We start from the raw sequence: 10,693 nt of genomic DNA on the forward strand, positions 1-10,693 counted from the left end.
AAACCCAGATGGTATGCCCACCCATCTCACAGTGTGATAATGCCACATTGTGAAATCTACCCATTAATATTAATTGTCAGCCAGAGAATTTGTCTTAACTAGTCAAGCCCGAGTCTGCCTTGAGAAAGAAGCATGGTTTGATTTAGCAGGGATTTTACAATAATTCCCATGCTTTCATTCCACACCTCACATATGAAAGAATGTGAAATGATAGCTCTACAGGATTTGCTGATTTCTCAAGGCATCTGATGGCTAAAAAAACATATTTAACACCTCTGCTGCTGGAACTATTTGCCTTACCTAACACCGACATGCAAGTGAGATATCTTTCTATTTATCATCAATCTAATTAATAATCAGGAATCAGATAGATAAACAGATTAGCTATCACATATCCTATAATCTCTCTTTATCTACCTATATATCTATCTACTATAATCTATTATTTCATAAATAATCAAATAGATAAATAATCTATTATATAATTAATAATCAGCAATCAGATTATTTATCACTTATCCTATAATTTATAGATTATCCTATAATCTCTCTATCTATCCTCTTTAAATGTATTTGCTTCTATCTATCTATCATCTATCTATCTATCATCTATCTATATCATTATCTTTTTAATAATCAGATATCAGATATCTATCTATCTATATATCAATCATCTATCTATCTACCACATGTCTATCTATCGTATAATAAATACTCAGGTATCAAATAAACAGATAATCCCTTATTCTATCTGTCTGTCTATCTATCTATCTATCTATCATCAGCTATCTATCTATCTATCTATCATCTATCTATTTATCTACCTATCTATGTATCCATCCAGTATCTATCTATCTATCTATCTATCAATCTATCTAGCTATTTATCTATCTCTATCTTTGTTTATATCAATGATCTATATATATATATATATATATATATATATATATAAATATATATATATATACTGTATTTTTAATCAGTAACAATTAATTGCAAGCAGTGATTTGCATGTGACTTATTGTACCGAGCAGTTCCTGACATTGCATTGAGTATCAAGTGTCTGGGGGAATCGACGTTTGTCTCCTTCATGTTTACAGTTGGGAAGCGAACACCACCTGCTGTCAGGATCATTCCCATGTAAGTAGCAGGGGTTTACAAGGTATGTTCTGGAGCTCACCTTCCTGCAGTTATTAGGAGGAATAAAATGAGCTTGAACTCATGGAGCAGCCTGTGAAATCCATGTTTTTGCTCTGATATCAATAAACCCATGTGAAATCCCCCTGATTGCTAAAAGCCCAGACTGAGACATATTATAGAGAAAGGGACGGAGCTCTATAGCAGCCCTGTGCAATTAGGTAGCCAAACTCAACTACTTTGCCTGTTTTTATTTTTTTTTCCCTCTGACCGGCTAATAAACCATGACAAAAAGCAGAATTTGCGTTCAGACCAACTGCTGGACAATGGCTCCTATCCTTTTGGTGTTAATTTGTGGGAGAACTAGATTGCAGCAAGCATCTTAATCCTCCTAATTTAAAGGATTCGTTCTTTTCTTTCTCTTTCGCTTGTCTTCTTTTGTTCTTGCTGGAAAGAATGCGGGATTTTTTTTGAGGCTGGGGTTTATGTTTTGAAGTGTTCTCAATTAAGGATCCTGCAAGATGACCATTGAGGTCACAAACGCAAGTATAAAGAGCTCCCATTTTACATTAGTGGTTAGTGAACAAAATACCCTCGAGGTAGGGAGCCTGATAAAAAGAGGGCAGCGATGTATTAAAGATGCATTATTTGGGGAACTGGGGCTATAATTTAGGCCTAACAACGAGGTCAGACTGATTTAATTTTCTCCAGAAAGGTCATTCTCAGGCCTGGCTATGCTAACCCCCGTGCTCTCCATCTGTCTGTACTTGAAACAAGACACTTTCAATGGGTCCTTGTGTGCTCTCTGCTGGCTACAAACAAATTGGAGTAATCTCCAGTTCCGAGCCTTCTAAAGTGTTTGCTTACACTGACCAGTAGTTCCCAAGCAATACACAGCACTCAGGGACCTGCCCCATTTAACAGACTGACGGGAAATATATATTTTTTTAATCTGTTCCATGAAATTATGGCAAATAAATGTGTATTTGTGTCTCATATGTTCACTCACTATAGTTTTAATTAAAAAAATAAATAAACATATATATAACTATTTTTCATATTTTTACCTTTTTTTGCCTTTCTCAGTGGGATATATTGCTGCTGAATAAATGAAGGTTAAAATGAATGCAATGAAATGTGTTTTTGTTAATAACATACATATTCATGTCTGACTGTCCAAACTGTCCATTTCTACAATGGACCTATTTTTATGTATCCCTGTGTGTGGGAGCTGCCATACTGGTTATTTGTGTTCTTCAGTGCAATGGGACCTGTTTTCCAGAATGCTCACGAACTGGGGAATCTCCATACCTTAAGGCTACTAAAAATTATTTAAACATTATTTAAATTTAGTAAGGATTAACTATATCTTAGGATCAAGTACAAGGTACTGTTTCATTATTAATGGATCCCATACTTGTATTGTCAATATAGAGTGTTTATTTGGCTTTACAAATAGTTTACTCGAAAACTAAACCTCCTATAGGCAGGTTGATATGTCAGTGACTTGGACAAATGTGGGCAGGTCTCTTTCTGTGCCACAAGGTCAGAAACTAGACTGTAAGCTCTGTGGAACAGGACCTGCCATGGAAACATTCTCTGTGCAGTAAAGCAAAAAAATGGGAGCAGAAGAAAAAAAACCAGATTTGAACAATATGATGTTTCTGGTTGTGCATTTGATTATACCCCATAATCGGAATGGCTGCAATTAATGTCAGACCATTACAAGGAGCCCTCTAATGCAGACAGATCACAAGTCAAAGACGCGGCGTGCAGTTCATCAGGCTGAGACACTTTTGTTGCAGTGAGCACTTTAATAGAGGGCAGCCTAGAATTAGTGAAAAGAGACTGTGCTGAAATGGGACAGTGTGTTTTCAGTGGAGTCCATCTGAAGAGCTAATCTTATCTCCCCACGGAGACAGGCTGGAACCATGACAAGGCACTGGGTGACAAATTACCAGCCACCCAATTGTCTCACGAGAGACCAACTTCTAGATTCCCTGCATGTTAGTGGCATTGCCATTTGCACAGGGCCAGCGCTTGTCTCTGTTCCTATGGTGCAACACGGCTGCTGATGCACGGATATGGGAGACAGGGCCCTGATCACTGGGTCCACAAGAACTTTCCCTTTTTGTTTTGTGTATGTGCAGTAATAATGAGCTATGATAGTTATGATGAAATCTGCTGACCTGAAAAGCGTCTTTTGTTTCCCTTTCTCTTTTCTAATTTCTGCTTCTAATCCTCAATTAACTACTTCCCTTGTTATTGCAAATTAACTCATGCTTGTCTGCACAACAGTCACTGCCCCCCCGCCCCCCCCCCCGAGTCCACTGGGATCTGCAAAGTGCTGCAGATGTCGATTATAAGGAGAACGTCACATTTCTGAAAATGCCATTTTTGGAGGGTGGGGGGATGGGGGTCATTTCCACCGTGTGAACCTGCAACCCTCCGGACAAGAAAGGATTCCATACCATATGGAGTTGGTCTTGTCCAAAGAAGTCACAGCAATGAAGATGTTAAATCAATATGAAAAAAAATAACAGAGGGAGAGATGTTCTGATCTGATTTGGGTAAGAGGGCGATGAGAGAACAGTAGTACAGGAATGCGTCTTCCCTACTTGTTTGTAATGTGATCTCTTGTTGGTTTGAAGCATCTGTTACATAACAAAATGGTTTTAAGCTTAATTTATCTAATACGGATATCACTGGGTAGTGCAAGTAGGAAGGGCATTTCAACTCACAATCCAACTTTAAAGGCACATATGTATAGTACTGTTTATACTCCTATATATTCAATTCAATATGCAGCACATTAAATGGGCATTGCTTACTTTGTGCGTAAAACATTCCTTCTCTGCATAATATTCATAAAAGTAGTTGTCATATTGCCTTTTATACATAGGCCCCCACAGAAGAGCACCATCTTGTGGTTAGAGATGGAATGGGTGGTTCACTGATGTGCATGGAGACTACAAAGGTCTTTTGCAAAAGCAGTGCAAAGTGCCATTTCCGGACACAAATTGCCAGGTTCTTTCCAGCACCTCTTCCCCAGAGTATACGTATAATTATGGCAATGCATCGGGTGCAACTTGCAGCTACCATTTTGAGAGTGGGAATTATGTCACCTGTGTTATTTTGCCAATGTTCCCCAGTGGCGCAGATAGCCAGTGATGGGTTTTATATATATTTATATAAAATATCTAAAACAGGAATTGCACTCCTGGTTTAATCAAAAAGTTTTAATGATCCAATAAAGAGCCCAATATTATAGTCACAACCTTTATCAGGGACCTGTGGATAGACAAACAAATCATGTATATTTGCTTACAGTTTGGCCAATGACATTATAAATGAGGCTAAATTATTCTGTACTCAGTTACATGGAGACAACAGGTCCATGCACAGTTTCAGCCTATACTGTATGTGTGCGAAACAAACCATTCCCAAGATTTGGGGAAAAGGGGCTATACAATTTTGCCAGGGGGTACTAGGAATTTGTGTGTGTGTGTTTTAACCACTTTTCTGTTCATCAGTAATAAGAAAGCTCTAATAAGTCCTGTAAATTTTCCTTTATAAATAACAGAGCAGGTGAGGTCCATTCAGAAAGAACTGAACTTAATATGCAAGGTATGCAAGATAGTATGCTGTTCTTTTTATATAAAGATATGCACTTAATATATGGCACCATAACCACACGCAGGGGACATCTGCCCCACAACTTACATACAGGAAATATGTTATAAATGGTGTGTTGCAGAAGTGAAATTATCAGAAGAAAGGTGGCCATACACAGGCCGACAAAAGCTGCCGACTTTTCCTTGTCCAAATGTATCTGGTAGAAAGTCAGTCAGATTGATTAGGCAGATCAGAGAATCCCATTTGCTGAGGACCATAGGCAGAGAATGAAGGTTTGGAGGTGGGGGGGGGGGGTGTACTTACAATATTATAGAAGTATACAGGTAGGTATTAACTCTCCCACAAATTTTGTCTGCAGCAGCTGTCCGTGGGGGGACAGGGCTGATCTGTGCCCCTTAGCCCCTGGGGTACTGCATGACCCCTTATAACTTCAGGCTTTGTGTAGAGCACAAATGCTATAGTTTAGTGCAGTTTTAGGTAGAATGCAGCATTTTTCTCCCCATATCCAGTGTAATTTCGTCCTTGAGGTAGTGATGTGCTTGATGCAAATGCAGTGTGTGCTTGGATGCAAATTCAGTGCAATTGTGTGAAAATCTATGGTGTCTTGATGTAATTTTTGATGCTCAGTGTCAAAATAATGTCTAAGGCCAATTCTTTAGACACAAGTTCACTCGGTCCATTGACCTAGGCCGCTGTGGCCTCAAAGGTGGTGACAGCTCCAGGTGACCTGCATCAGTAGGCGCACTGCGTTTGATTAGTAGGAGGTGGCGGGATGGAAGTAGTGGCACTGAGCAAAACTATTCAGAACTGTAAGGAGTGACTTTAGACTCAAGTACCTTTTAAGGTCACCTATCACCCTAAATAATAGAGCCCACTAATATAACTCTAGCTAATAGAGCCCGCACTCACCCAAAAACAATTTTTTCTTTAAAAAACTGTCCTCACCGTTGCTAGGCTGCCAGCCATGTTTAGCGTGCATGTGAATAATGTGAGACTCCCCGCTCGCTCATTATGCGCATGCATTTGACGTAGAAGTAAATGCGACTCATCCTCCTGCTTTACAGGCATGAACATAATGAGTGACTTGTGACAAATGGAGTGGGCTCTATTAGCCTACGCCTCTGGTAAGGAAAGCAATTTTAAGGTGATTGGTGCCCTTTAAAGATTGGCGTCAATTCACACGTGACTGCACCTAAAGTTGCTCCGACCACAACCGCACTTGTGGGTCGTACAATAATATCTCTTTATTGCAGAGACAAAAATGTATTCCTTAAGCCTGTAAGTCAGGTAAACTTGAGAAATTGATATCATAAGGCAGTCTTGCTCAATAGGCTAAGACAATGACACTGACCTAAGGGAACCCTCTTCAATTTCTCTGTCAGCTCTATATGACCTTAGGTAACTGCATTTGCTGCCATGGCCAAGGGAACCAAATGACATTGCATGCTGCTGAAAAGCTGCAGTGTGGGAATGATCGGTCTGCAGCTCTATTCAACACTAAATCAAGAATCATAATAGATGCATACTAGATGGTCATAATAATTCTTGCAGGTAAATAAGGCTACTGGTGCAAAATATTCTATAGGTATTATTTACTGACACAAAACTAAGCATGCATTAGCGTTATTCACAAAGCTGCTTGCATTCATACATGCCTGTTCAGCCTGCTCTGATTAACTAGGGCAATGGATCACATGGAAACAAAGGAATAGTGGACTTACCAACAATCTGGATCTTGCAGTAGTTCTAGGGTTCTGGACCCTTTTAATGTGGTCATGAAATTCCTTGTTGACTTCTAATATCAATTATGATTGGAGCTTAGTGACATGATTCCCTGAAACCTCTGTTCTTTTTTCAATAACTCACAGTGCTATTTATTTCATTTGAATATTACAGCTAAACCCATTCTGTAGATTATCAGTTAAATCAGCTGCATTTTTAGGAAATTCTGGCAGGGGGACAAGGGTTAAAAAAAAAAAAGGGTGAGTTGGCAACCCTGTCCCATTTTATTTGAGACGTGAAAACTCTGGCCAACGAAGTAATTTTCGGCCAGATATAAGTTGGACAGGGCCGTTGGTGGGCCCAATACATGTTCCAATAAGATGCCGACTTGGTCTGGAAGGGTTTGTGATCTAAACACATGCAAGTAAATTATACCAGTGGTTTCCAGACAGTGGAGTTGACAGTGGTGTCCAAGGCAAGCCCTGCCCTATTGGATTTTTGATAACCCCTATGTGGACTGTCAGCCTACAGGAGGCTCAGTGTGGCAGTACAACCAAGTGTTCATGCAACCAAGACTTGCCTCCAAGTCAGGATTTAAAAAATAAGCACCTGCTTTGAGGCCACTGGGAGCAACATCCAAGGGGTTGGAGAGCAACATGTTACTCATAAGCCGTTGGTTGGGGATCACTGCCTTATTCAATTCACCAGTAGATCTTTCCAGAGGGCATCCATTCACATTCAAAGAAAAGAGGTTCCCCCTTAAGGTGCCATAATGATTTTTTACAGTGAAAGTAGATAAGTTGTGTAAGTCTTTTTAATAGGTGAAATAATATTTTTTCATTAATCTTGCAAGGTTGATGATTCAGAGAGGGATAGAAAGGGAGATGCCTGTAAAGCTACAAGGGGTGGGGAAAATATCTGAATGGCACATTTCTTAAAAGCTACAGAGCATTTTCCATTAGGGAAGCACAAGCTATAAACACACCACTCGATTCAAGAATGGGTTGGATGCCTGTTTAGCATGTGAGAGGTTACTTATTTTAATATGTAGTTAGTGGCATAGCTAAATGGTGGTGCCCCCCCCCCCCCACAAAAAAAACCTTCAAAGGGTCCTGGCACACAATGAATCCTACCTGGTCTCCTGTCCAACCACTTCTCGGCCACCCACAGGTAGGAGAGCAGCTGGGGAGGGGGGGGGGGGTTCTTTATAACTATAGAGAAAGCAGCCCCCCTAACCCCTGAGTCCCCTGCAACTGCTGGGTCTGCTTGTTCTATAGTTACACCAGTGCATATAGTATTGATCTAGATGTCTATTTTTGAGCCAAGAGGGTAAACTGGAGATTGCTACAGATGATTTTTGATAATTTTTTTTAAATGTGATTTTGCCAAAATGAATGTGCACTTTCAAACCAGAAACTGAGATATAAACATTACAGTTCAGTTTTATAAATACAGATACGAGTCCCCTTTAATTGAAGTCACACATTGGCACAATAAGCAGGTGATCAAACAAACGTCACTTTGCTCTTGGTTTTGTTTGTGGCACACAAGTCTGATCTGCTTTAATGAAATATTTATAAAATAATCCAGAACTGTCGCATCAAAGTTAGAAGATGTAACGATTCCTCAAAGTTCATTAGTCAAATATCAGGTCCATTACAGTGTATTGACTGCTCCCCAAAATTGGTATTTTTTATTTTTCTAGGTTTATTAGACTCAGCACATTTTAGAAGAAAGGAAAATATTTTATTGTTTTGAATCCTGAATTCTACAGATGTAAGTCTTTGATGGTGTCGTTACCGTCATATTTTCGCAACTGGAAAAGCTCTTCCCTTCAGTGCTGTCAATTTAAAGTGAGTGAGAAAAAGCCGGGGTTGGTTGCATAAACCTATTAACTGATACTCATTTTTAGTTAGCATGTGCTGACAGGTCTCACAGGCAAACCATAAACCTCTGCTGACGTCTGACGAACACATGCAGAATTCTGGGATATATTGTGCAGCTGTGGAATGGACGGTGTGAGAAGTGAAAAAGTCTCCAACAGCAGGTTCCTTAATGTGGAAATCCCCCCTCATCAACCATGAAAGGTGGGGGGGGGGATAGATCTTTCTCTGTATAACACTAGTGATTTGCACATGCAAATGCCTTTTTTTGCAGCATCCCCACAGCAGAATTTGTTTTAATTACCCAGTCTGGGTTAAAGGAGGCTGAAATGTGGTCAGATTGTGCTTATATTGTACATAGGACAAGATCAATCAATAAGGAAGATTCATCTGAAATTGTCTTCAGAAATGATGATAAAATGTTCCTTTTTAGGAAACTACTGGGTAGATTTTTTAAAAAGGCACAGCATATGTTTGCCCCAAAATTCACCAAAAAAAGGTAATTTGTCACCTATGCAACATTTTATAAATATTTTCACAAATAAAATAATTCTTACATGTCTTAGTACGGAGAACAATGTTATCCAAGGAATATTTCATATTAGGAATTATGCCAAAACCAATTAGCCACCTCCAGGCTGGAGAATTCCATTATTTTCCATGGGGACACTTGGTTAGTATTTTTCATTTTGGTTAGGGGGCATAAGAAGACTTGCCTGGGGTTACGCTTCCATCTGAAGAAGCCACAGTTCCATATCACAAATTACTGTCTATGAAGATGCTGTCACAACAAGCCTAACCTCAAAATGTTTGTAACTTTGTTAACTAGATTTAGGCCAGTCTTTGATAGTTAGGAGTGGTTAATATTATTAGTCGTTATTGAGCACAATAGCATCTGGGCCAGTATGAAGCACACTTATGGGCAAACTCCTTTGATGTCATGTCTCTTTTAATGCATTGTCTATATTCTGTCCTCAACTTTCTCCAGTATATACAGGTATGGGATCTCTTATATGGAAACCCATTATCCACAAAGCTGAATCATGGGAAGGCCATCTCCAATAGAGTCCATTTTAAGCATATAATTCTAATTTGTAAAAATGATTTCCTTTCTTTCTGTAGTAATAAAACAATACTTGAAGGTAACTAAACTGCATGAATCAATATTGTGGCAAACCAATCCAATTTGGTTCATTTCATGATTGGTTCATTTAGCAGACTTAAGGTATGGATATCCCTAGGTTCCAAGCATTCCAGATAATAGATCATATATATATATGTTTTGTCCCTGAAGAAGAACACATTAAGGGGCAGATTTACTAATCCATGAATCCGAATCACGAAAGGGAAAAGATTGTATTGGAAATTAAAATTTTGCAACTTTTTCGTCGCCGTTGCGATTTTTCGTATTTGTCACGACTTTTTCATCACCGTCACAACTTTATCGTATGTTGCGTGACTTTTTCGTCGCCGTCGTAATTTTTTCGCATTGAGTGATAGTAAACGGCGGAAAAACCAATCCGTTTTTTTGCAACGGTGATGGAAAAGTCTGGGAAAATATACGAAAAAGTCGTGACGGCGACGGAAAAATCGCGGGACATATGAAAAAGTCGCGACGACGATGAAAAAGTCGCGACAAATACCGATCATTCCGAAAAAACGCGTTCGGGCGCTTTCGGTCCGTTCGTGGATTAGTAAATCTGCCCCTAAGTGTTCGAAACGTTGGATTAATAAACATTTTTTGTTCTTTTTTTTTAAAGTCCCTGTGTGTGCGGCACTCTGTTCTTCATTTATATATATATATATATATCGGCATGGGATCTATCTATCTACCATATGTCTATCTATCGTCTAATAAATACACAGGTATCAAATAAACAGATAATCCCTTATTCTATCTGCTTGTCTGTCTATCTATCTATCTACTTATCTATGTATCCATCCAGTATCTATCTATCTCTATCTTTGTTTATATCAATGATCTATATATATATATAAGTATGGTATCTGTTATCTACTGTAGGTCTATGGGAGATGGCCTTCCCATAATACACAACTTTCTGAATAACGGGTTTCTGGATAATGGATCCCAAACCTTTATATATATATATATATATATATATATATATATATATAGTCATACAGGTTTTAAATAGTTTCTTATGTACTGACATTCATTGCAAATTACAGAAAGCAGCCAGGCCTGGGATTATATTGTCTCAGCTACCTGTCACCTCGGGAAGGCATGCTAACACCATGTGCCTTGGGTGCCACACCCTGACTAAAAGTTCAGTGGGTCAAGGCTGAAAAAAATC

Source organism: Xenopus tropicalis, chromosome 5 (assembly GCF_000004195.4).
Source record: "Xenopus tropicalis strain Nigerian chromosome 5, UCB_Xtro_10.0, whole genome shotgun sequence".
Lineage (NCBI taxonomy): Eukaryota > Metazoa > Chordata > Amphibia > Anura > Pipidae > Xenopus > Xenopus tropicalis.